The sequence below is a fragment of the Anabrus simplex genome, chromosome 4, assembly GCF_040414725.1.
Source record: "Anabrus simplex isolate iqAnaSimp1 chromosome 4, ASM4041472v1, whole genome shotgun sequence".
NCBI classification, from domain to species: domain Eukaryota; kingdom Metazoa; phylum Arthropoda; class Insecta; order Orthoptera; family Tettigoniidae; genus Anabrus; species Anabrus simplex.
The window spans coordinates 195,201,400-195,225,092 of NC_090268.1; positions in this window are offsets into that span (position 1 = coordinate 195,201,400).

Here is a 23,693-nt window from a genome sequence, read left to right on the forward strand (position 1 = left end):
ATTTTCTCCGCTACATGCAAAATCATAGAAGTATTATGTTTTTGGTTTTTATAAGACGAGAAAGAATACAGATTCTTTGGTTGTTCCCCTCTTAGTAGCCTGTTACGACATGCATGGGGTTCAGATATGCATACTTTGAATCCACCAACAGGGGAGTTTTTTTTTTTTTTTGCCAATTGCTTTACGTCGCACCGACACAGATAGGTCTTATGGTGACGATGGGATAGGAAAGGGCTTGAAGTGGGAAGGAAGCGGCCGTGGCCTTAATTAAAGTACAGCCCCGGCATTTGCCTGGTGTGAAAATGGGAAACCACGGAAAACCATCTTCAGGGCTGCCGACAGTGGGACTCGAACCCACTATCTCCCGATTACTGGATACTAGCCGCACTTAAGCGACTGTAGCTATCGAGCTCGGTATTCCGATAAACAGAAAGAAAAATGAATATATCAACAAAAGAATGGTAAGGCTCATGAATTGTTAGAAAATGAAAGATTTTCTACACCACGTAAATATTATAATAATCGTATTCTTATTTTTACTCATTCCTATTTTATTATTATTATTATTATTATTATTATTATTATTATTATTATTATTATTATGTCCAGCCACATCCCATTCATTATTATTATTATTATTATTATTATTATTATTATTATTATTATTATTATTATTATTATTATTATCTCCGGCCATACCTCGTTATGGTTAGCGTGCTGGCCTTTGGTTACAGGTGTCTCGGGTTCGATCCGGGCAGGGTCGGAATTTTAACCATAATACACGGGGACTGGGTGTATTTGTCGTCTTCATCATCATTTCATCCTCTTCACTACGCGCAGGTCGCCTACTGGAGTCCGATCAAAATACCTGCACCAGGCCTCTCCGGAGAGCACACGCCATTATTATTATTATTATTATTATTATTATTATTATTATTATTATTATTATTATTATTATTATTATTATTATTATTATTATTAGCCCGCCCGGTGGCCATGATCGTTAGGGCGTTCTTCACGTGAATTAGGATCTGTTACAGTTTAGCAGAGTGGTTATCACGTGAAGTGGTACGGAGCGGTTGTATGATAAGGCGACAGTTTGTGCTTGGTAACCTAAGTTCCATGTCACGCGTGGGCATTGCAGCATGTTACATTTATTTCATTTCAGGTTTTTACATTTACGTTTGGGTCGTTAGCTCAACGTTATCCACATGTTTAATTAATAAAAACGTAAACAAATTTAGGTGACATTTAAATAATATAAGGAAACAGTTAGGATGATAAGATATTTGTAGAAGCACATGCATTTCTTTCAGGAAGCTGCAGACAAGTGGCGGTCATGCGAAAGACCAAACCTCTCCGAAATGTTCGTATGGAGTGAGGGCATATGACGCTGTTGATGGTGATTCGTCCGTCGGATGGAGACGTTAAGCCTTGAGCAGACTCCTTGGTGCTATTCGACAGGAGTAAGATATGTACCGGTACCGGGTTTTAAGCTCTCCCTTCCTTCTATCACATATCACGTCACTCACTTCATCTCATTAACTCCTCTGATGAGGTTGACGTCAGGAAGGGCATCCGGTAATAAAATATCACCATGACAGATTTATCTCACCTCATACCCGATCCCGTAGAGAAACGGGATAAAAGTTGGACAAACAAACCAAGAAGCGTGCCTGTTTCTTATCCCAAGGCCCTGGGTTCGTTTTCCGATTGGTTCAAGTATTTTCATTCTGGACTGAGTAGTAGAACGTGGTGCACATTATACGAGACTAGCCGATGTACCCATGCTTCGCTACGGAATTCTATATTGTATACAGAATTCTAGGTTAGGTAGTGTACACGTTGTGAGCAAGATTGTATTAAATTGCATAGCTCTTAACGTTACCCTAGAAACGCGATGGAGAAGTCACCAAACGTCTCTTCTCATATGAAGACTGGGTTAGGGAATATTCATTGTAACGGTAGACCCGATTGCCTACCATCAGTCATAATCGAGTTGGGGAGCATTATAATGGCAGACACTCAATTTCCAACAGTCTTTTTACATCCTCAGAAAGACAGTCTGCGTAATTTTCCCATCCGAAATGAACGTTACAATGAGGTCAGTAGGAATGACACGATTAAAAGAAATGTTATCGTATGAAATACTCGATCAAATGAAAAAAATACATTTTCTCACTTTTAACGAACAGCACTACGCTTCCGTGATCCGTGAACACTCGTGGTCTTTTTTTCGGTAGGAGGGGGGGGGGCGGGTCGAATAGTGGAGAGTCCCAGGGCATAAAAGCTATGCCCTTTTTCAAATCTGTTTCCCAGGAATACCCGATAAATCGGAGGAAAAGCTCAATTCACTGCACTGGCGGCGGAGAGCACTATCTGACTTCAGAGGCAAATTCTTCCTCCAAGCCAGAGGAGAAACCCCCTCTTCACTGCTAATTTGGAATGAAATGAATGTAGATTTAATAAAAGTGAAGCAGAAGAAGCTTTTCTTAAAAACGGCTCTTTTCAGGGTTGAATTTTGAATTATTTAGTGAATTGTGGTGCTATAGTTTGGACCGGGCGAGTTGGCCGTGCGCGTAGAGGCGCGCGGCTGTGAGCTTGCATCCGGGAGATAGTAGGTTTGAATCCCACTATCGGCAGCCCTGAAGATGGTTTTCCGTGGTTTCCCATTTTCACACCAGGCAAATGCTGGGGCTGTACCTTAATTAAGGCCACGGCCGCTTCCTTCCAACTCCTAGGCCTTTCCTATCCCATCGTCGCCATAAGACCTATCTTATGCGACGTAAAGCCCCTAGCAAAAAAAAAAAAGCTATAGTTTGGAATAGGCCTAAATTATAACTCTAGACCAGGTCATACTACTAGTCTACTACTACTACTACTACTAACTGAGCCTCTGCCTTAAATGTGCGCACTGCTCATTCAAAACAGGCCGTCAGAGTAGGGATCGAATAGCTGGAATAGTATGATGAACCAGTGTGTTACGTACCAGCAGTATCAGGAAATGCGTGAACCAGAGGAATGGAATGTTAATGAAGAAAGTTTTCTAACTCCCCAATTATTTCCCGCAAATATTTAGTTAGGCTGTTGTACGCAGCAGTAATCCCAACTATCGGAGATGAGTGGCAGCATAAGACAAATAACATCACAACAAACAATGGTCGATATAATGTTATTGTTGATGAATGTTATGCGCTTTCGATATTGTAGGCCTTCACATTTAGTTTTCTTCGACTCTGAAATACCACTCTTATCGTAATCAGTATGGTAAAACTGAATAAAACATAAATGATCGGAAATTGTATTCTCTCTAACTTTTCTTAAGCAGTACTTTTCGATGGGACCAATAACATACTGTAGGTATTTAAAAATTAAATTTTAGGTGCCTCCCCCTAAACTACAATTTGATCCTGGATGAATAAAATTGTTTCTAGCCTAGACTGTAGTTTCTTATTCCCCGACTCTATGTACCGATTTTCATTAAAATCTGTTAACCCATTTTCTCCTGGCTCGGCGTTGTTATGGACTTAGGAACAAAAATACAAATTTATGAATATCTCTGTTACCATAGCCGGTACAATAAACATGTATGAGACATAAATGATCGGAAATTTAATTCTATATAACTTTCATTATGTAATATTTATCGATAGGACCACTAATAATATCAATATTTGAAAATTAAACTTCAGGCCTTCCCCTAAACTACAATTTCACTCACCGTGAATAAAATTATTTATGGCCTAGATTGTAGTGGTTCATCCTCCGACTTTATATACCGATTTTCATTAAATTATCTTCAGCCGTTTTCTCGTGATGCGAGTACAGACAGACAGACAGACAGACAGACAGACAGACAGACAGACAGACAGACAGACAGACAGACAGACAGACAGACATACATTCAAATTCTGAGCAATGTACAGACAAAACTCTTATTATATATATAGATTATTTCAAGCTGTGTATTGCTCCTTGGCTGAATGGGCAGCATAGAGCTCGATTCTCAGCCGGGTCGGAGATTTTGACCTTAAAAATGATTAATTCCCATGGCTCGGAGAATGGGTGTTTGTAATGTACCCAAATATCCTGCACTGAAATAACACACAGTCTCCTATGCACATCAGACGCCCACCCACCCTCGTTGGAAGGTCTGCCTTACAAGGGCTGCACCAGGCTAGAAATAGCCAAACGAAATTATAACATTACACCTCAAGCTCTTAGTTAGAGAAGAAAGCGCACAGTGAGAAGATGACGCTACTGACGAACACTTGTTGCCATGGTTACAGTAGTGTCACTAATTGCAGACAGAGTGGTGGTGGTGGTGATTATTGTGTTAAGAGGAAGTACAACTGGGCAATCATTCTCTATTAACACTAATCAGAGGAAAAATATGGAAGGAGTCCAACATTTCGCAAAATGAAGGTATCGGCCAAAGAAAGACAAGGACGTCCTAGGCCTCGCGAACCTAATACCGTCGAGCTCGGAAAACAACAAGAGTTGACCAAGGGAGGTGAGATAGAAGAGATGAAAGTGAGGAAGCTGGCACAAGTAAGTGGAAGCATTGCTAGGATTCAGCTAAGGGCTACGTGGTCGCCAACCCACGCTCCGAAGTCAAGAGATCCTGGAACAATTGTAGATAGAGCCCCAACCCAAACACATATCGGTATTAAAACAAAATGCAGACCTATTGCATCAGACATTATAATTATTAGATCACTTACCATTTTTATAATAACGTGTAACCCCCTGTGGATGAGGGATCAATCAATCAATCAATCAATCAATCAATCAATCAATCAATCAATCAATCAATCAATCAATCAATCAATCACTACTAATCTGCATTTGGGGCAGTCGCCCTGGTGGCATATTCCCTATCTGTTGTTTTCCTGGCCGTTTCTTAAATGCTTGCTTAGAAATTGGAATTTTTTTTTTGCTAGGGGCTTTACGTCGCGCCGACACAGATAGGTCTTATGGCGACGATGGGATAGGAAAGGCCTAGGAGTTGGAAGGAAGCGGCCGTGGCCTTAATTAAGGTACAGCCCCAGCATTTGCCTGGTGTGAAAATGGGAAACCACGGAAAACCATTTTCAGGGCTGCCGATAGTGGGATTCGAACCTACTATCTCCCGGATGCAAGCTCACAGCCGCGCGCCTCTACGCGCACGGCCAACTCGCCCGGTAATTGGAAATTTATTGGGGTGGTAGAATACATACACTTTATCCCCTGCCTGTCGTAAGAGGCAACTCAAAGGGGTACACGGGCCTCTGAAATTTGGAGCGAGGGTTGATGACCACGGCTCCCCTAACTGAGTCTAGAATTGCTTCCATTTACGTGTGCCACGCTTCTCGCTTTCGTATTTCCTATTCTACCTCCCTTTGTCAACTCTTGTGTTTTCCAGCACCGACGGTATTACAGCATTCTATGTATAAGGAATATTTAATTTTCAAGCCATTCGTGGGCCTTGTCTTTCTTTGGCCGATACCTTCGAAGTGTCTGACGTCTTCCATTTTTTCCATTGAAACCTGGCAGTTAGGTATAAAATGCCCCAGGGTATGGCGAAATGGCAGCCTATAAGAAGCGTCAAAGTGGATGAGAGCAAAGATCTGAGGAGTTGGGCCTACCTCAGAAGCGACGCGCATCTCTTGTATCTGCAAGGAGGTGCGGCAGGTGAATGGAGGTCAATGATCTACAGCTCGAACCAAGAGCTCCCGGGATAATGGTGGCGGAAGAAGAAGAAGAACAGAATGATAGATCGCTCACTTCAACAATATACAAATTTTAATCAAGATGTATATACTGTATTTTTAATTTCCAACGAGGATGATAATCAGTCAATAAATGACCACTGATCTGCATTTAGGGCTGTCACAATGGTGGCAGATTTCCCATCAGTTATTTACTTGGTCTTTACTTAAATTATTTCAAAGAACTTGGAAATGTATTAAACATTTCTCTTGATATGGAATTACTGCATTCCGTAATTCCTCTAAATATAGTATAAACAAATATTTGGCCCAATTTTTCCTCTTGAATTTGAGCTGTATCTTCTTATTATCGTCTTTCCTACTTTTAGAAGCTGCACAAAAACTTATACGACCGAGCGAGTTGTCGTGCGCTTAGGGATGAGCAGCTGTGATGGTGGTGGTGGTGGTGGTGGTGGTGGTGGTGATTATTGTTTTAAGAGGAAGTACAACTAGGCAATCATCCTCTATATAACGCTAATCAGAGGGAAAATGGAAGGGATCCGACACTTCGAAAAATGAAGATATCGGCCAAAGGAAGACAAGGGCCACGAAGGGCGTGAAAATGAAAGACTCCCTAGCCCTCGCAAACCTAATAGCGTCGGGGTCGGAAAAGAACAAGAGTTGACCAAGAGAGGTCGGATAGGATAGATGAAAGTGAGGAGCCTGGCACAAGTAAGTGGAAGCAATGCCAGGACTCAGCTAAGGGCCCCGTGGTCGCCAACCCACGCTCTAAAGTTCAGAGCCCCTGGGGCCTGCGCAGCCGTGAGCTTGCATTCGGGTGATAGTGGGTTTCGAACCCCGCTGTCGGCAGACCTGAAGATGGTGTTCCATGGTTTCCCATTTTCACGCCAGGCAAATTCTGGGGCTACACTTTAGTTAAGGCCACGGCCACTTCTTTCCCATTCCTAGCCCTTTCCCGCCTCATCGTCGCCATAAGATCTATCTGTGTCGGTGTGATGTAAACCCAATTGTAAAAAAAAAAAAGAAGAAATATACGCCTACTAATGTCATTCCACGCTATCTCTCCTCTGACAGCCCGAAAGGTACCACTTAGTCGAGGAGCTCATCTCCTTTGTCTAAAGTCTTCCGAGCCCAAAGTTTGTAACATTTTAGGAACACCACTCATTTGCGGGAAATTAGCCAGAACAAATCGTTCTGATTTTCGTTAGATTTTTCCTGTTCTCGTATCAAGTACTTCTGATGATGGTCCCGTACACTGGAACCATGACGAATATAAGAACCAAGTGTGATGATTCAACTGTTATAGCGTGGTAGTTTGTGGACCCGCCACTGGGAGCACTGCAAACGTCGGTGTCCAACACGTGCTTGAACAGACCGGCAAACCATGTGTTGGAAAGGGCGGGGGATGTTATTGTGCGAGATATTTCAGGTCAACAAGTTGAATTTCCTTTGCTTTCGGTTCCTAAACTCAGTTCATTGTGTGTTGAGCACTTATAGCACGTGTGTTATGTGGCCTGATTAAATTAATAGTTCAACATGCCGTACTGTTTTGTGCCTGGCTGTAAGTCAGGCTATGGTTGAGTAGTTAATGGTATAAAATTCTTTTCACCACCGAAGGATAGAAATAAATTTGAAAAATGGGCCAGAGCTATTCCACGAAAGGAATAGTAGAATTTGTCAAATTCATTTCTCTGATGATTTGATAGTAAAATCAGATAACTTTATAGTGAATGGTGAAAAAGTGGTTATGCCTCGTGAGAGATGGAAATTACGTCCAGGAGCAGTGCCTCACATTTTCCCTAATTTGCCGAAATACCTTTCAAGTGAGATTAAGTCCCGTGAAACTCCCAACAGGAAAAAAAAATCTAGACACCACTAGGAGAAGAAGAAAGAAGATTGAAGACGGGAGTGTAGCAGCAAGCGGAGAATTAAAAGGTCAGTCTAATGTTGATCAAAATTTGGGTTATTCTAGTGTGCTTTCTGATGCTGAAAAGACAATATTAACGCTCAAAAGGCGCCTAGAAAATGCTAATCGAAATTTAAATCTATCTAGATCCAGTCTAAACTCAGCAAAATCGAGAATCAATTTATTGGAGAAGCAGGTTAGAAATACACAGTTCGAAACTCTTCGATTGAGAAGTGTTTAGTGAACCATTTGGCTGGGTACGTTGTTAAGCACTCTTCTAAATTTATTAAGTGTTCGCCCTGTGCCCATTCTCTACGTGACAATAATCATAGTACATTTTCAGTTCTCTCCGAAATAAAAGACTACGGTTCAAGCAATAATGAAGTGTTTTTAGCACGCCCTTCGAAAAGTGTATGTGACATTCTTTTCCAGGCTGAGAAAGTATTTAGTGAAAAACTGAACTCAAAATCGATGTGGAGCGAAATATTTTTTGATTGTATCGATTCTATAGACAAAATTTCAGTTGATCCTTCAGGTGCTGGCTGTTGTCTTCAACATGTTATGGATATAATCCCCAGCCTTGTTTATCATTACCTGAAGTGCCGATTTTTCTTCAGAGGGAAAGAAATCCGTCGAGATTTACAATCTCGAACATCCGCCAAATCTTCATGCAAGCTTTTTAAAGTCCAGTAACCGACAAACTGAGATGGTAAGTAGAGTATTACCTTTAAATAGTTCATGGGTGTTTTTTAATATGCTGGGAGTTGTGTTATTTATGTATATATGCACTCGAGTAACTTGTGCTTTTCGCAACATGTGATGAAAGTCGTAGCTCTTATTTCCGTGTATGATATTTTTCCATTGTTCTCTGCCGTGGTATTTTAATTGTAATCTCTCATGTTTTTAATAAAAGACAGTGTATATACTTATCAGTTACGGAGTAGGCCTAATACGTTTCCTGTGTCACCATTCCTAAGACCAGCTGATCGGTATTGTGGAGCTACCAAACTCTAGCGCTGCCTGGCGGAGCGCGCCTGAACTCGATGAGTCATCACACTTGGTTCTTATATTCGTCATGCTGGAACCGTACTCTAATTGAAGTATTACCAGAGAATTTTGCGCTTTCTCCTTTACATCCTAATCACAAGCCCTAAATACGCCCATAACCATGTAAAGAGATCTGTACCCCTTATTTACAAAACAGTTTATGTAGTTCCCTAATTAAGATATTTTCTTTATATTAACACCTATATAGTCACAGTGATCCCCACGAGTTAGTGTCATCCCAGCAACAGAGCAATTAAAACTAAGAGGACTTGTCCTCTTTGTGAATCTTACAATCGTTTTTTTCTTTAAATGTTATTTATTCGGGGCGTCGACCTATGTAGATCTTTTGCACCTACTGGCAACTTATGTGAGGAAACTGTGTGTATTATGTAATGGCGGAAGTGTAATGTGTTGTATGTGAGGAAAGGAATGCAAAGGACGACACAAACACCCAGTCCCCAAGCCAGGGGATTACAATTAAAACCTCTGACACGGCCGAGAATCGCACCCGGGGCCGCTGGGTGACAGGCGGACGCGTTGCCCCCTACACAGCAGGGCCGGACATTTTACAATCTTATTTTTTACCGGATTACTTGATACAAGAACTGGAAAAGTTTCAAACGAAATCAGCATGATTTGTTCTGGGTTATTCCCGACAAAAGAGTAGTGCAACGAAATTGTTGCAAACTTTGCGCTGGGAAGACTTGGGAGTAAGGAGACGAGCTGCTCGACTATGCGGTATGTTTCGATGTTTCGGTGAAGAGATGCCTTGGAATCACATTAGTAGACGAATAAGTTTTGATGGAAAATTTCAGAATAGTAAAAATCATAAAATGAAGGCAAACCTGGAATTCAAGAGGGCGAATTGGTGCAAATATTATTTTTAGGAAGAGGAATTAGGAATTGGAAAAATTCATGAAGAGAGATGTTAGAAACATTTATAACTTTCTTGAAATCATTTAAGAAAAGATTAGGCGAACAAATGAGGGAATCTTCCACCTGGACGACTGCCGTAAATGCAGATCAATGGTGACTGATCATACCATTGTCTGTTGTCCATACTACAACACAGTGGAAGTCTCTTTTTTTTTTTTTTTTTTTTTTTTTTTTTTTTTTTTGTCGTCACAATTTTGTAACTGATTTACCATTGCTCTAAACAGTATAACATCATCTGCAAAACTCCTTTTCTGTAATTCCAGTTCTTCACTCATATCATTTATATACATTAGGAAACATAAAGGACCAATACTTCTGTCTTGCAGGACCTCGCTTTTTATCGTTACAGGATCAGATAATGCGTCATCCATTTTAATTCTCTGAGTTATAAGTAATACACGTGTCAAGAGTTGATATCTGGATATAACCTATTATTTTTAACATTAGGAGACTGTGGATATGAGCGATATCCGGTAAATATGATTAAATATCATACAGTCAAACAAATTAACCGCATTAACGAATTCCATTAGCAATTAGGGATAATATCCAGTTATTATGTGTAATGTCCAGATTTAATAATATTGTTATTGGTCTTTACGTCTTACTTTTACTTTTACGGTATTCGGAGACGCCGTGGTGCCGGAATGTAATGCCGCAGGAGTTCTTTTACGTGCCAGTAAATCTACCAACACGACGCTGACGTATTTGAGCACCTTCAAATATCACCGGACTGAGCCAGGATCGAACCAACAAAGTAAGGTGAGAAGGCCAGCACCTCAACCGTCTGAGCCACATAGGCCGGTTCCAGATTGACCAAATTTGGCGTAACATACATAGGCCTATACAGGGTGAGTCTCTCCTCTATGTCAAAATATAAGGAGAAGATTAATCACGTTAATGACTTTTTGTCCCACTAACTACTTTTATGGTTTTCTGAAACGCCGAGGAGCCGGAATTTGGTCCCTCATGAGCTTTTTACGTCCAAGTAAATCTACCGACACGAGGCTGACGTATTTGAGCACCTTAAAATACCGCTGGACTGACTTGGGACAGAAGTCCAGCGCCTCAACCGTCTGAACCAACTAAGGAGAAGTATCCAGGTGTAACAAAGAAGATAAAGCCAAGGCATGTAGTCTAATTCACTATCGGTCTTTTACTCTAAGTGTAGGCTGCTAAGACAGCAACTGCTCATCCTGGCCGGCATCTGATGACTTTAGAGACACAGTCAGTCCTTAGTATTTATCATAACATACGTAATTTAAGCATAAGTGTGAAGAATGTGTGTGTACGAGACCATTCCGTACTGTAATCTGCGGACAAGTTGTTTATCAGTGTACCTCATGTAACAGGGATTACCTGGGGCCAGGCGAGAGACAATGTCACACCAGTTGTTTGAAGTCACTTCCGTCGACATGCTAGAGGCAACATAACACGATGCGCATTGTGTTGCAACTTCGATGAACTGTAATTCACAAGCCTCCCAAAACCCCATGGCACAACTGCCCCGAAGGGCCATGGCTTGCACAAACGACCACTGCTCAGTCCAAAGGCCTGCAGATTACGAGGTGTCGTGTAGTCGGCTCGACGAATCCTCGCGGCCACCATTCTCGGTAATTTTCAGACAGTATAGTGTATTTATTAGCTTACTATCGTCCATGTTATTACGCCAGCCATCTACCTACGTTTTGCCACAGAAGAGAGATCAAACCTGTATACAAACCTGTATGATTCTAGACAGTATCCGCAGTGATAATATTAGGCTGGATCTACAAATATCAGGGACCCAGAAAATTCGATCCTTTTGTAAATATAAATGGATGGTATACACGAGAGAGAATGGAAACCAGCCGGCTCGCAAAATGGTGTGCTTTTCATTTTGAACCTACAGGAAAGAGAGAATGTGGATATCCCTCTAAACGGTGACGAAATAGTGTATACTGTCTGAAAAAATTGTTGGAGCGCCCAGAAAGGAAGGAGGAAACGAAACGAAACTTCGTGTACTGAGAGGGTATGTGATGTTATTTCAGTTATTATAAAGTCGAGTTATGTTTACAAAGAAATTGGGAGTACGTTGCGACCCCTCTGGTCTGGATGCATCACGGATTCGGTTGGAAAGATTGTCATAAAGCCATTGTATCCTCTCTTGAAGCAATCTGACCCCACAACTGTTGTAACTGGTCCTGATATCCTGGATACTGGCACTGGAACGGAGATGACGTCCGATGTGGTTCCACATATCTTGCTGATCATGGCGGTACTTCAACATCACGCAGACATTTAATAGATACACGAGCATTGTCCTGTTGAAAAATGGCACCACGGTACTGTCGCATGAGGGATAACGCATGAAGATTCAGGATATCCGTGACGTACCGTTGTGCCATCAGAGTTCCCTCAATCACTACCAGCCGTGGCATGAAGTCATACTCGATGGCTTTCCACACCATAACGCCAGCAGTAACTGTGACCTCACCCAACGTCACCGCCATACTTGCAGACCATGGCTATCCGGGGTAGTGCAGAACCACGATTCATCGCTGAACAGAAAGCGACATCATTCATCGGTAAGTCCATGCTTCCCGGTCTCAGGGAAGTACAACTGGGCAACCATCCTCTATTAACACTAAACACTTTGTATATTCGTAATTTTTAACTTTTTGTAGGAAGAGGAGAGGGCGGGAATGACACAAGAGGGAGGGAAAGGGCGGGCCTATCCCAAATGTTGTTGACGAAGGTGAATAGATGAAGGTTGAGAGGGAGACGGGGCGCCTGGGGTGCTGGATTCCAGCACGCGGGTGGCCTGTAATCTAACGGAATAGTGAGGATATACGGTAGCTTTGTCAACTGTGTAGAGGGCCGGACGTGTCGTTCCAGGGAGGGGGGCTCCTTTTATTCCTCACCAGGGGGAGACGGCACGGCCGGTCAGTAAGGTAGTTATAAGGGTGGCGCTCACATCTGGATAGGTTTCGCGCCCATGTGAGCGTCCACATAGAAGATTTAATTTACTTTTATGTTTTAAGGGTGGCGCTTGCATGTGGCCCGGTTTTCCGCCCATTTGAGCGTCCACATAGTAGACTTATTTTATTTTTATTTTGCATCCACATGGTAGATTTACCGCATATTTTTCTCTTTGTAACGGGAACATGTATTTGGGCCGAAAGCCTGTAATGTTCTTCAATAAATAAATTTAAAATATTAAAATAAAAAAATATTAACACCAAACAGAGGGAAAATGGAATTGGTCCGACACTTCGAAAAATGAGGTACCGCTAAAGAAACGGGAAGGGCCACGAAGGGCATGAAAATGAAAGACTCCCTAATATCTTTGGGGTCGGAAACAAACAAGAGTTTACTGAGGGAGTGGGATGGGAAGCGAGGAGCCTGACACAAGTAATTGGAATCAATGCCAGACTCAGCTAGGAAAACCGTGGTGACCAACCCACGCTACAAAGTTGAGAGTCCCTGGCCCATAACAGGCAGGGGATACCGTGGTTGTTATTCTACCCCCACCCACGTAAAAGGGGGAGTAAATACTGACTTAATCCATGAAAGAATGGGATGATGATATGCAGTCATCCATCTACTCACTGAGCACGCCACTGATAGTGTCAAATCCTGTTAAGCGCTGTTCTTCCTTTCTAAAGTTTATCAAATATTAAACTCATAATACTTATGCCGTTAAGTCCGAGATTAATAACCTTACGTGGAAAATATATAAAAGATGTGTTAATGTGAGACCCCTGGCTGAGCTAACATGTTACAGCTACCAGTGATCTGACAACTCTTGTTAACGAGTCCCATTACACCAGTTCCAAACGCCATCAGCGAGCAATGCTTCATCCACCCTGCTGTGAACCTTGTGTCATCTCGTATAACATGTGTCCTGTGATCCTGCTTTCTTGCTGGAGTCATGTACTCTTGGAGAGTGTGTGATGTTTAGTCGAAATATTATAAGTGGTAGTAGTCTTTATTTCTTTCTTTCTTTCTTTGTTTCGTTCTTTCTTAATCTGTTTGCTCCCCAGGGTTGGTTTTTCCCCCGGAATCAGCGAGGGATCCCACCTCTACCGCCTCAAGGACAGTGTCCTGGAGCGTCAGACTTTGGGCCTGGGATACAACCGGGAAGAGGGAAGAAAGTGGCCGTGGCCTTTAAGCTAGGTACCATCCCGTCATTTGCCTGGAGAAAAAGTGGGAAACCTCAGAAAACCACTTCGAGGATGGCTGAGGTGGGAATCGAACACCCCTCTACTCAGTCGATCCTCCGAGGCTGAATGGACGCTGTTCCAGCCCGCGTACCATTGATCAAATTTCGTGGCAGACTCGGGAATCAAACCCGGACCTACGGGTGTGGCAGCTAATCACACTAACCTCTACACCACAGAGGTGAAGAGTAGTAGTAGTAGTAGTAGTAGTAGTAGTAGTAGTAGTAGTAGTAGGCTCTATAATCAAGTAGGAGGTCGAGTGTTAGAATCCCTCTAGTACGAGTCATTCAATGCAGGATATGATACTTTTGCTTGATTGATGGAGGTTTCTTGCCAAAGTGTGGTACGAGCACCCATCTCCATGCCAGAGACGTTGCGAAGCTTTTCTGTCCAACTGCGCCCAAACCATGCATTTCTGGATGGGTATTTCCGTTTGAAATATGATCACTCTGCTCTTCTGCACAACATACTAAGCACTGTCGGTGTCATTTTCAATCACACTGTATAATGCTGAAGTTTATCGGACTCCTTGGTTGATTGGTTTACGTAGTTGCCTTCAGTTCAGAGGGCCCAGGGTTCCATTCGCGGCCGCGTCGGAGAGTTTAACCTTAAATGGTGTCTTCTACATGGTGGACGTGGTCTGCTTCACAGCAACAGACACACGAAATTATTATATTACATGAACGAAGTTGAAGTTTACATCATACCTTGTCGTATCGTATGACGTCTCCAATTGAACAAATAAAGAGTCCAAACACTTCGAGTCCTAGGTGGACGATTAATGGGTTAAACCACTTATAAGCTCTGAAATTAAACAAAAAAGTACGAACAGACAAAGAATGTTCTGAAAGAGTAGTAATTAACTCCGGAGAGCCATTTATCACAAGCCGCAGGTGTAAACCGCACAATGCAATTAGCTCAGCATGATTGAATAACACAGAACAGGAGTGAGAGTCAGCTTTCCTCCAATGAAAGTCATAGCCGCAAAAATCAACACACCGAGTAATAAGCCCAGTCTGTCTATTATTGTTATTTAATAATTAAATGTTGATGACTAAGTGAAATAACTCAATATTCTTAGAAACTTCAAATGAGCTGTTTTTTTTAAATCCACGTAATTATGTGTTGCAGAACTGCTCTTGTTGATTCTTCATATGAGGGGGTCACGGCCTCTAAGTCAACAGTCTCTTTCCCTGGGGGCTTCTCATTGTGAGATGTAGCATAGTCCTATTTGAGTATGGCATAGCTTTCACTGTGTAACTGTACTAAATTCCTCTCTAGGACCTCTCAGAGTTTCCAGATTTATTAGACGATCCATGACCTCATTTCAGTCTGACTTTACTTCCACTTGACTGTACGAGATTCCATTGAACTTCTCAGAGGTTCTTAGCTTGTTAGGCGTGTCATGACCTCAGTTCAGTCTAACATTACTTCCAGTTTACTGTTCGAGGTTCTTCTGTTGGTCTTCTCAAAGGTTCTTACTGTATCTTTATAGATGTGTCATGACCTCAGTTCATTCTGTCATTACTTCCACTTTACTGTATGAGATTCCTCTGCTGGACCTCTCAGAGTTTCCCAACTTGCTCGACATGTCATGCCTCAGTTCAGTCTAACATTACTTCTACTTTTCTGTATTTTATTCATCTGTTAGACCTCTCAGAGTCACTTGACTTGTTCGATGTGTCATGACCCCAGTTTCGTCTGACATTACATCCACTTAAGTGTATCACTGTACGTCAGGCCAGGTGACGTTGCTATGGTAATGGAGTAGACCGTACAGCCAGCGACTCAACGCCACGTTTTGAGTGGTGGGAAATAAACTGACGCCCTGAGAAAGGTAAAGGCTTTGGGTGAAAGATCCCTCTTAGGACGATGATGGTCCCCAGAGGAGATAATGCCTCTGACACCCATCAGGAAGGGCGTCTGTCCTCTAGGTTAGCTCCCATGGAAGGTTGATGGCAGCAAGGACACGCGATCGATAAACATCCAGAATCAGCAACAGACCCGCTCGAAGGCTGGAAGATGTAAAAGATGACGACTGTGATGATGAATGAACCGTATCAGACTGTTTTTCTTCGACCTGTCAGGACTCTTAATTTGTTAGTAATGTCAGTTCCCGAACTTTTCATCATACTTCGTCTATGTAATCCAGCGGTGGCCTAACGCTGCACAGTTCACGGTGTGTGCAGTTACCGCACACTGACTTCGGACGCGTGAAGAGCTTGATAGGCTGGCCGCTCATGGGGAGAGAGAGACTGGCCGTAGAGTTGGCCAGGTGTATTGCACGAGTTTCACGGCTAGGGAACAGTGCATACACGGTTCAGGACGGCGGTTCGTTGGAAGTGCTGTTGCAAAGGCATTTCATTAGGGAAAACACATTAAAAAAGAGAAGAAGTGGAGAAAACTTGCAATCCTTTAAAACGGACTAGGAATTGCAATTCTTTTTCACGCCAGTCGGAAACGATTCTAAATGCTTATTATGCCATCGGACTATCGGCGGACACCGGAAATTTACTGTCAAGCGTCAATATAACGCTATCCACAAAGAAGAATATGACACATTAGTAGGCAAAGAACGAACAACAAAGCTTAGTGATCTGAAAACACGCGATCGCAGTCAGCAGGCAGATTCCGACGTAAGTTAAACATTTGAAAACATATTTTATGATCCAATCTTATGTGGCTCACAACCACAGTATGTTCATTAGTGTCCTCCTCTCCGCTTTCAGGAAAATGATCTCGACTTGCTGGCATTGAAAGCTAGTTACAATATAGCGCTGAAAATGGCGTTGATAAGATACAATAGCATTTCTTATGTGATATCTTGTTAAATAGAATGTATTGTCACAGGTTTACTTAAACAAGGACACATCGTATGGATTTGTATTTGTTTATTGTATATGACGTATGAACCACAATAAAATAATAAAAATAATGTGCGGCGTGAAATTTTTCGGACTCAGAAAGGGTAACTGCTACGACTAGATGGCTGAGGTGTCGTACTGTTGTTAATCGGTGGGGAGGGAGATTAGTATTCCCCTTCAGAATGGCTAATCGAGTCGGTCACACTGGGAAGAGCAGTTCCGGAGGGGTGGTAATCTTAATATTCAAGCATGAGGCCAGCTCATCGCACAGGATATCAGTGTGCTTCACAGGTGCGACGTTCCAGGCCACCGCTGATGTAAACTATGGTCAATATCAGCACAGGGTGATCGGTAAAAAGCATAAACCGGGTATCGTTTGAGGATTGATTATACAAGCGATTTATTTAAAACCAAAAATGAAACATGGAAGGTCCTTGAAGTCCAGTGTTATAACGTGAAGGCACATATTGCACAGTTGGTGCATCATCTATTTAGAAATCTCGACGTTCTGCACGGGAACTTAAAAAGCTGCTGTCTCCATTCCACTGTTAGTTTGAAGCTAGCATCTTGACTGTTTCCGTGGGTGGACTGGTAGGATTTCAGCCTGTGTTTCCAAATATCCGTTATATATCTGTGTATAGAAAGTGCTGGATTTCACATAATCTTATCAAGCCCTCGGTTAATAGCATCTGAGTGGCGAACACTTGCTGGGGTACTTTGTTAAAACTGGCATCCAGTAAGTTGCAGGAGGCTTGATAATGCCTGATATGGCAACTGTTAAGCCATACTGGAGAACATAACTTGGCTGCTAAGTAAAGAAGACCAGGGGCAGAAAGTCGCAGTGTCAACCCTCAATTTGTAGTTATTTGGGTTGAGCATCGGTTACTTGGAGAACCAAGGCCCGCCAGGGCTATAGCATCATGAACTTCTGGTTTGGTTCGTTGATTCCCCAAGGACTGACCCTATTCCTTCTCTTCTGATCGGGGTTAGAAGTGGGGTAGTGTTTCTTTCCCTCAAAATAATTATCACAGTCACCACTTATAATTCTTCAAGGTCAACTTGGGTGAAATTTAGAAGGTTCATTCACTTCAATTTGCTTCTAAATGACTGCGGTGAGGATGCGGAGTAATATTTTAAACACCTGGATTGAAGTTTAAAAAATAAGTCGGCATTATATTATTAATGAAAAGCAACGTAGAAGATGAATGATTCAGGAACAAACTGAATCCTTATCTAAACTACAATGTAATTCACAAATCCAACCTAGAATATAATCCAAAAGCAATTATTTTCTAGTATGGTTTGCTCCATCCCAAGCCATCTTCCTTTCCAGAAATATACCGCAATCATGAAGATAACAGATACGCCTGTGGTTTGTTGTTATCAACAGTTGACATAAATATGTTTTACAGCTAGGGGTAATCTGATAATTTGCGTTACAGAAGTTAATGTGAATAATAATAATAATAATAATAATAATAATAATAATAATAATAATAATAATAATAATAATAATAATAATAATAATAATAATAATAATAATAATAATAATAGTAATAATCGTATGGCCTCAGCTACCGTGTGCAGACATTTCAATTTGACGCCATCTGGCTGTCTGCTCGTCAATTTCGACGTTCCATTTTACTCTACGCCCACTAGATGGCAGACAGAATAAACCGAAACTCTCTTGGGCGCCTATGGCTGATATTTAATTAATTTTGTCGGATAAACACCAAGTGTGTCACCAGAGATCTTTTACATGCCGACATCGTACGACATGGAGTGTCGAATGGACTTTTTTTCGCCCTTCAAAAATCCGACTACCTCTGGCCGGTTTGAACCCGCTATCTTGGGATCCGGAGGCCGACACTCTGCCTTAGCAACCGTGCAGACTGTTATGTAAGGTAAGGATGTATGGCCAGACAGTGTTACCTAGCAACAGTGCAGGCTATACGTTATGGCTGGTGGTCATCTGAAATTAGTAGCCGTTGATGGATGGACATGACTGAGAGACGTATGTGTTATCATTTGATTTTCGCAAAGGGAAAAGTTTCTTTGACAGTAGATTTTGCCATAGAGAAATGAGAGGATATGTTGTAAATAATGGAATTTATTCGTACAATCTATGTGTACTTGTTATTCAGACAAATAAAATAGTAGATATAGAAAAGGATATTTCAGCCTCTTAAGCAATGAAAACTTCACAGTGGGTACCGCAATATTTTGATGATAGAAAAGATATTTCAGCCTCTTAAGCAATGAAAACTTCACAGTGAGTACCGCAATCTTTTGATGATCTGCTGTATCCTGCTGCGTTCAGTTTAATTCTGGAATTTCAAGAGGCAACATGTGACAAACAGCAACAGAGGAAACCAGTTTACAACTCAACCTGAACATGACAAGGCAAGACGTTAAAATTAAACAGAACTTGTGCCCATATAAATATAAGACCGATGTTGGGCGCAAGGAAGATAAGAATCAAAATAAATATATATTACAAAACAAAGTTAAACAGTACAGAGTTATTCGCCTTCGAATCCGTAGTTTGCTGTTACCAACAGTTTTAGCAGAATTTGGCCTAGAAAGATGAGAGCACATCATTGAAAATGATTACCACGAGATATTTGTTTAGTCGTTATTGTGACAAATAAAATACGAAATATAGAAAAATATATTTCAGCCTCTTAAGCTTGGATACTAACTAAAGAAATAATATATGTAAGAAAAAGAATAACAACAAAAACAATACCATGGCATAAAAATAAATAAAATTCAATTGATGAAATTAACTGATACGCCTCTAGATCAACTTGTACCGAGCTCGATAGCTGCAGTCGCTTAAGTGCGGCCAGTATCCAGTATTCGGGAGATAGTAGGTTCGAACCCCACTGTCGGCAGCCCTGAAGATGGTTTTCCGTGGTTTCCCATTTTCACACCAGGCAAATGCTGGGGCTGTACCTTAATTAAGGCCACGGCCGCTTCCTTCCCAGTCCTAGCCCTTTCCTGTCCCATCGTTGCCATAAGACATATCTGTGTCGGTGCGACGTAAAGCCAATAGCAAAAATAAAAATAAAAAAAAGATCAACTTGTAGCTTGATTAAAAGATTAGCAAAAATTTGGCAATCAATGAATGCAAATAGGATGTGATCATGTATTGTCGTTGAAGGACATACAAATATAGTAGCTCACAAGGTCGATCAAACCAAACCAAAACCTTGAAGGGCCTTGGCCTACCAAGCGACCGCTGCTCAGCTCGAAGGCCTGAAGTTTGTGAGGTGTCGTGTGGTCAGCACGACGAATCCTCTCGGCTGTTATTCTTGGCTTTCGAGACCGGGCACAAAGTCAATCACATAGTAAAATAATACATCTTAAACCCGCCTCGTGGTCATGAACGTTAAGACGTCAAGTCTGTATAGTCGGACACCGTGGCTAGCCTGTTCGAGTCCCGTTGCTGGAAAGACAATCACCATCTGAATAATAGCCGGCGGGGTAATCACTAGCATGCGTGCCAGTTTCAAACTTCCCCGCCAGTGTTGGTATAGAGCAGGTGTGGCCACTAACCTTACTTCTGGGAGCCGCAAATTTAGGAGACAAAAATTGGGAGCATGTTTAGAAAATGGTTTATAAAATGAAGACACGCTTTTTATTTTATAACAAATGAAGTAACATTTATTTTGTACACTACACACAACAATATTTTTTAGGTACACATCAAGAAATTAGATTTTACTTTTGAGAAGTGCTTTTTTGAGTGTTCATTTTTGCTGTTAATTTTTGAAATCTGGCTGATAATTGGTAAGCACAGTTTGCACAAGTTCACTTAAATGTTCATCAATTAGTTCAGATCGATATTTAGATTTAATGAATTTAAGCGTTGAGTGCAGTGATTCACACACATAAGTAGTCCCAAAGTTTGAGATTAGTCTCTTGGCACCCTTTTGTTAGTGGTATTTTTCTTCTGGAACATTCTTCCAAAATTCTATGGTAGAAATGCCACTTAGTTTGAGTTCTTTTAGTCCTTCGTCCTCTTGCAGATTTAGTAGTTCCAACTCTACAGCTGCTGTATCCTTTGTTATTGATGATGAAACAGGACAGCCATCGCCCACAACATCAACAGAAAAAGGATTTTCCAGGAATGAAAATGAAAGTTTAAGTGATCTCAAATCATTAAATCTGCCATTGATTTCTTCAGCAAGGCCAGACATTTTACTCACCTAATCTTCAGTTTCCACCTGAACGTCAGGAAGGCTTTCACTAATTTTCTTCAAACATTTGAAGTGAGAAAATGTTTTTTAGTCTGAAGGTCTTTCACAAAAAGCTTCAACTTGCTATGAAGGCTAAATACAGTCTGGGCCAATTCAGAAAAGTTTTTCTCTTCCTTGTAAAGATATGTTTAGCGTTTTTAAATGCTTGACCACATCTGTGAAAAGCCAACTCTAACAACCACTGGGGGTCATTAAGTTCAGGGAATGATTTTCTTTCCATAAACTGTTTGATTGAATCAAGTAATTCAGAAAATCTGTCAAGAACATTGCTTGCTAATAGCTATCTTATTAAACAGTACCACGATACATCATCAGGAAGCTTATCATTGTTCATATCTTCTATAAAAGATTTTAACTGTCGGTGTGTTTTGGCACATGAGTGAATACAGTTCACAATTTTTAGAACTACCTGCATAATATGCGGGTACTGAAAATATTTTGCTGCTAAATGGTTGTCTGTGAATAATACAATGTACAGGTAGGAAATCAGGAAATGATATGCCAGCATTTAAAAGCCCAATAAGCCCTTGTTTCGTGCCAGTCATAGATGGTGCACCATCGGTAGCAATGCTGACAATATTACCGATAGGCACTGAATTTTTCTGTAAAACACCATCCACAACCATGAGTAGTATCCTTCAAAGTAACTAGATATAAAATTTCTTCCACCACCTCCAAGTCCTTTGACACATACCTCACAAATATGGCTAGTTGTGGTTTATCTTTGATATCAGTAGACTCGCTCAGAGCCGGACTTACTGCTGAGCACTCGCTTAGATTTTTTTGTAAATTATTTAAAATATCCGCACTAATAACAGAAACTCGCCTCTCTATTGTGTGTTTAGCAGCGGGCATTTCGTTGATCAGTTTTTGCAGTTTCTTATTTTTGGGTTCTAAGTCAGAAATAACTTGCGCCATATTCTTAATAAACTCCCCTTTTGTGTAAGGCTTTTTTGTTTTTGCAATATTAAAAGCCAAGATGAAGCCAGCTTCGGTTGTCAAATCTGCTTCCTTGGTAAAAATTGACATAACCCTACTCTGACCATGAAGTTTTTCCTTTAGTGATTTCAGTTTGGTTTTCCTTAACTGAGAGCCAACAGGAAAATCTTTGTTGAAACCGCTGTTGTTAGTGTCATGATGGCGTTTTAGATTACTGGCCTTGAACTGTGACAAAGTTATTTGACATAAAAGAGACACTGGCTTACCGTTTCTTTCTACAAAAATGAATTCTTCCTTCCAGTCTGTATTAAAAGTTTGATTCTCATCTTCATATTTACGCTTCTTAGACAACATCGTAACTGTTCGGACACCAGGCCACAACTGTACTCAAACAGCATACAGCAACTGCACACAGAAAAGTATTGGCACTCGCTATTGCCTACACGTGAACGCGACTGGCTTCACCTGACGACACTGACTCACTGACACACACTCACGCTCAAAGCACTATCTAACAGAAGGCGCCGGAACTATCTACACCTCCCATGTCTTACCACTGACGTACAGTGCTAATAACGTTAAGCCACACATCGCTGCTACTAACTGCTGCCGGCTGCGAGATGTTGTTAGATGGAAAATCTAAGTTCCCATGGAGGGAATTAGATATTTTTCATCAATAGAGCATGTGCCTCTTATATAGGGCCTCTTGATAAGTTCACCTGCATACACCCGAACGTCAGTGGGTAGGGTCTGACACATCCCACTCTGATGAGTCTAGTGTCAGACCTAAGACGAAACGCTGGTTAATAGATAGATAACTCTTTATTGCCACCCTAGTTTGCACCATCGGTTACAGACAATAAAGAGCATAAAATACACATGAACCCAAAAAACCAAACCAAACAATATAAACCAAACAAAACAAAACAATATAGACTAACATACCATTATATATAATATAAAGCTCTAACTATCTACACTAAAACTATTAACTAAGAACCCCAAAAAAACCGCACAAAATAATATAAACCAAACAATACAATTACTATCTACTCTACTTATTAGTGGTGTCAATGTCGGCGGAATCCAGCCTAACACTGCACCAACTTGTCTAAAACGCTGGTTAATAGAGCAAATGCCTAAAAGCCTTACATCTGATGTTGTTAGATTCCATTAATTATATCATTTAATTTTACTCTAAGGTTGGTGTCAAGAGCCGCACAAGACTGACTCAAGAGCCGCATGCGGCTCGCGAGCCTCGTTGTGGCCAGCCCTGGTATAGAGTGAATGAAAATGACGCTGTTGTTGTTGATTTGTTGGACGAGACAGCGAGTACGGATTGATTGGTTATTCCCTCCATCAGCAGTCTGCTACGGCATACGATAATGTATCCTTTGATTTCATCCACAGGGGAGATAAGAAGTTCTGATAAATCAAAAGATGATTGAGTGTGTCCACAAAATAATGGTGATGCTCATAAATTGTCAGAACACGGAAGACGTTCAGGACATCATCAATGTAATACTAATCTAATTACTATTATTATTATAAGCCTTCCCTGTGGTGTAGAGGTAGCGTGACTCTATCTTATTCCAAGGACCCGTGTTCGTTCTCAGCCCCTGTTTAAGGATTTAATTCTGGACTGAGGAGTCGAACGTGGTTCACTTGATACGAGATTTGCTCAAGCTGTTAGTTACAGGATTAAAGCGCACAGTAAGAAGATGGCGCTACTGGCCTAGTATACATAGACGAACTCTGGTTGCCATGGTTACAATGGTGTCGGGAAATTGATGATGCTAAATCCAGATAGTCCAATAACATAT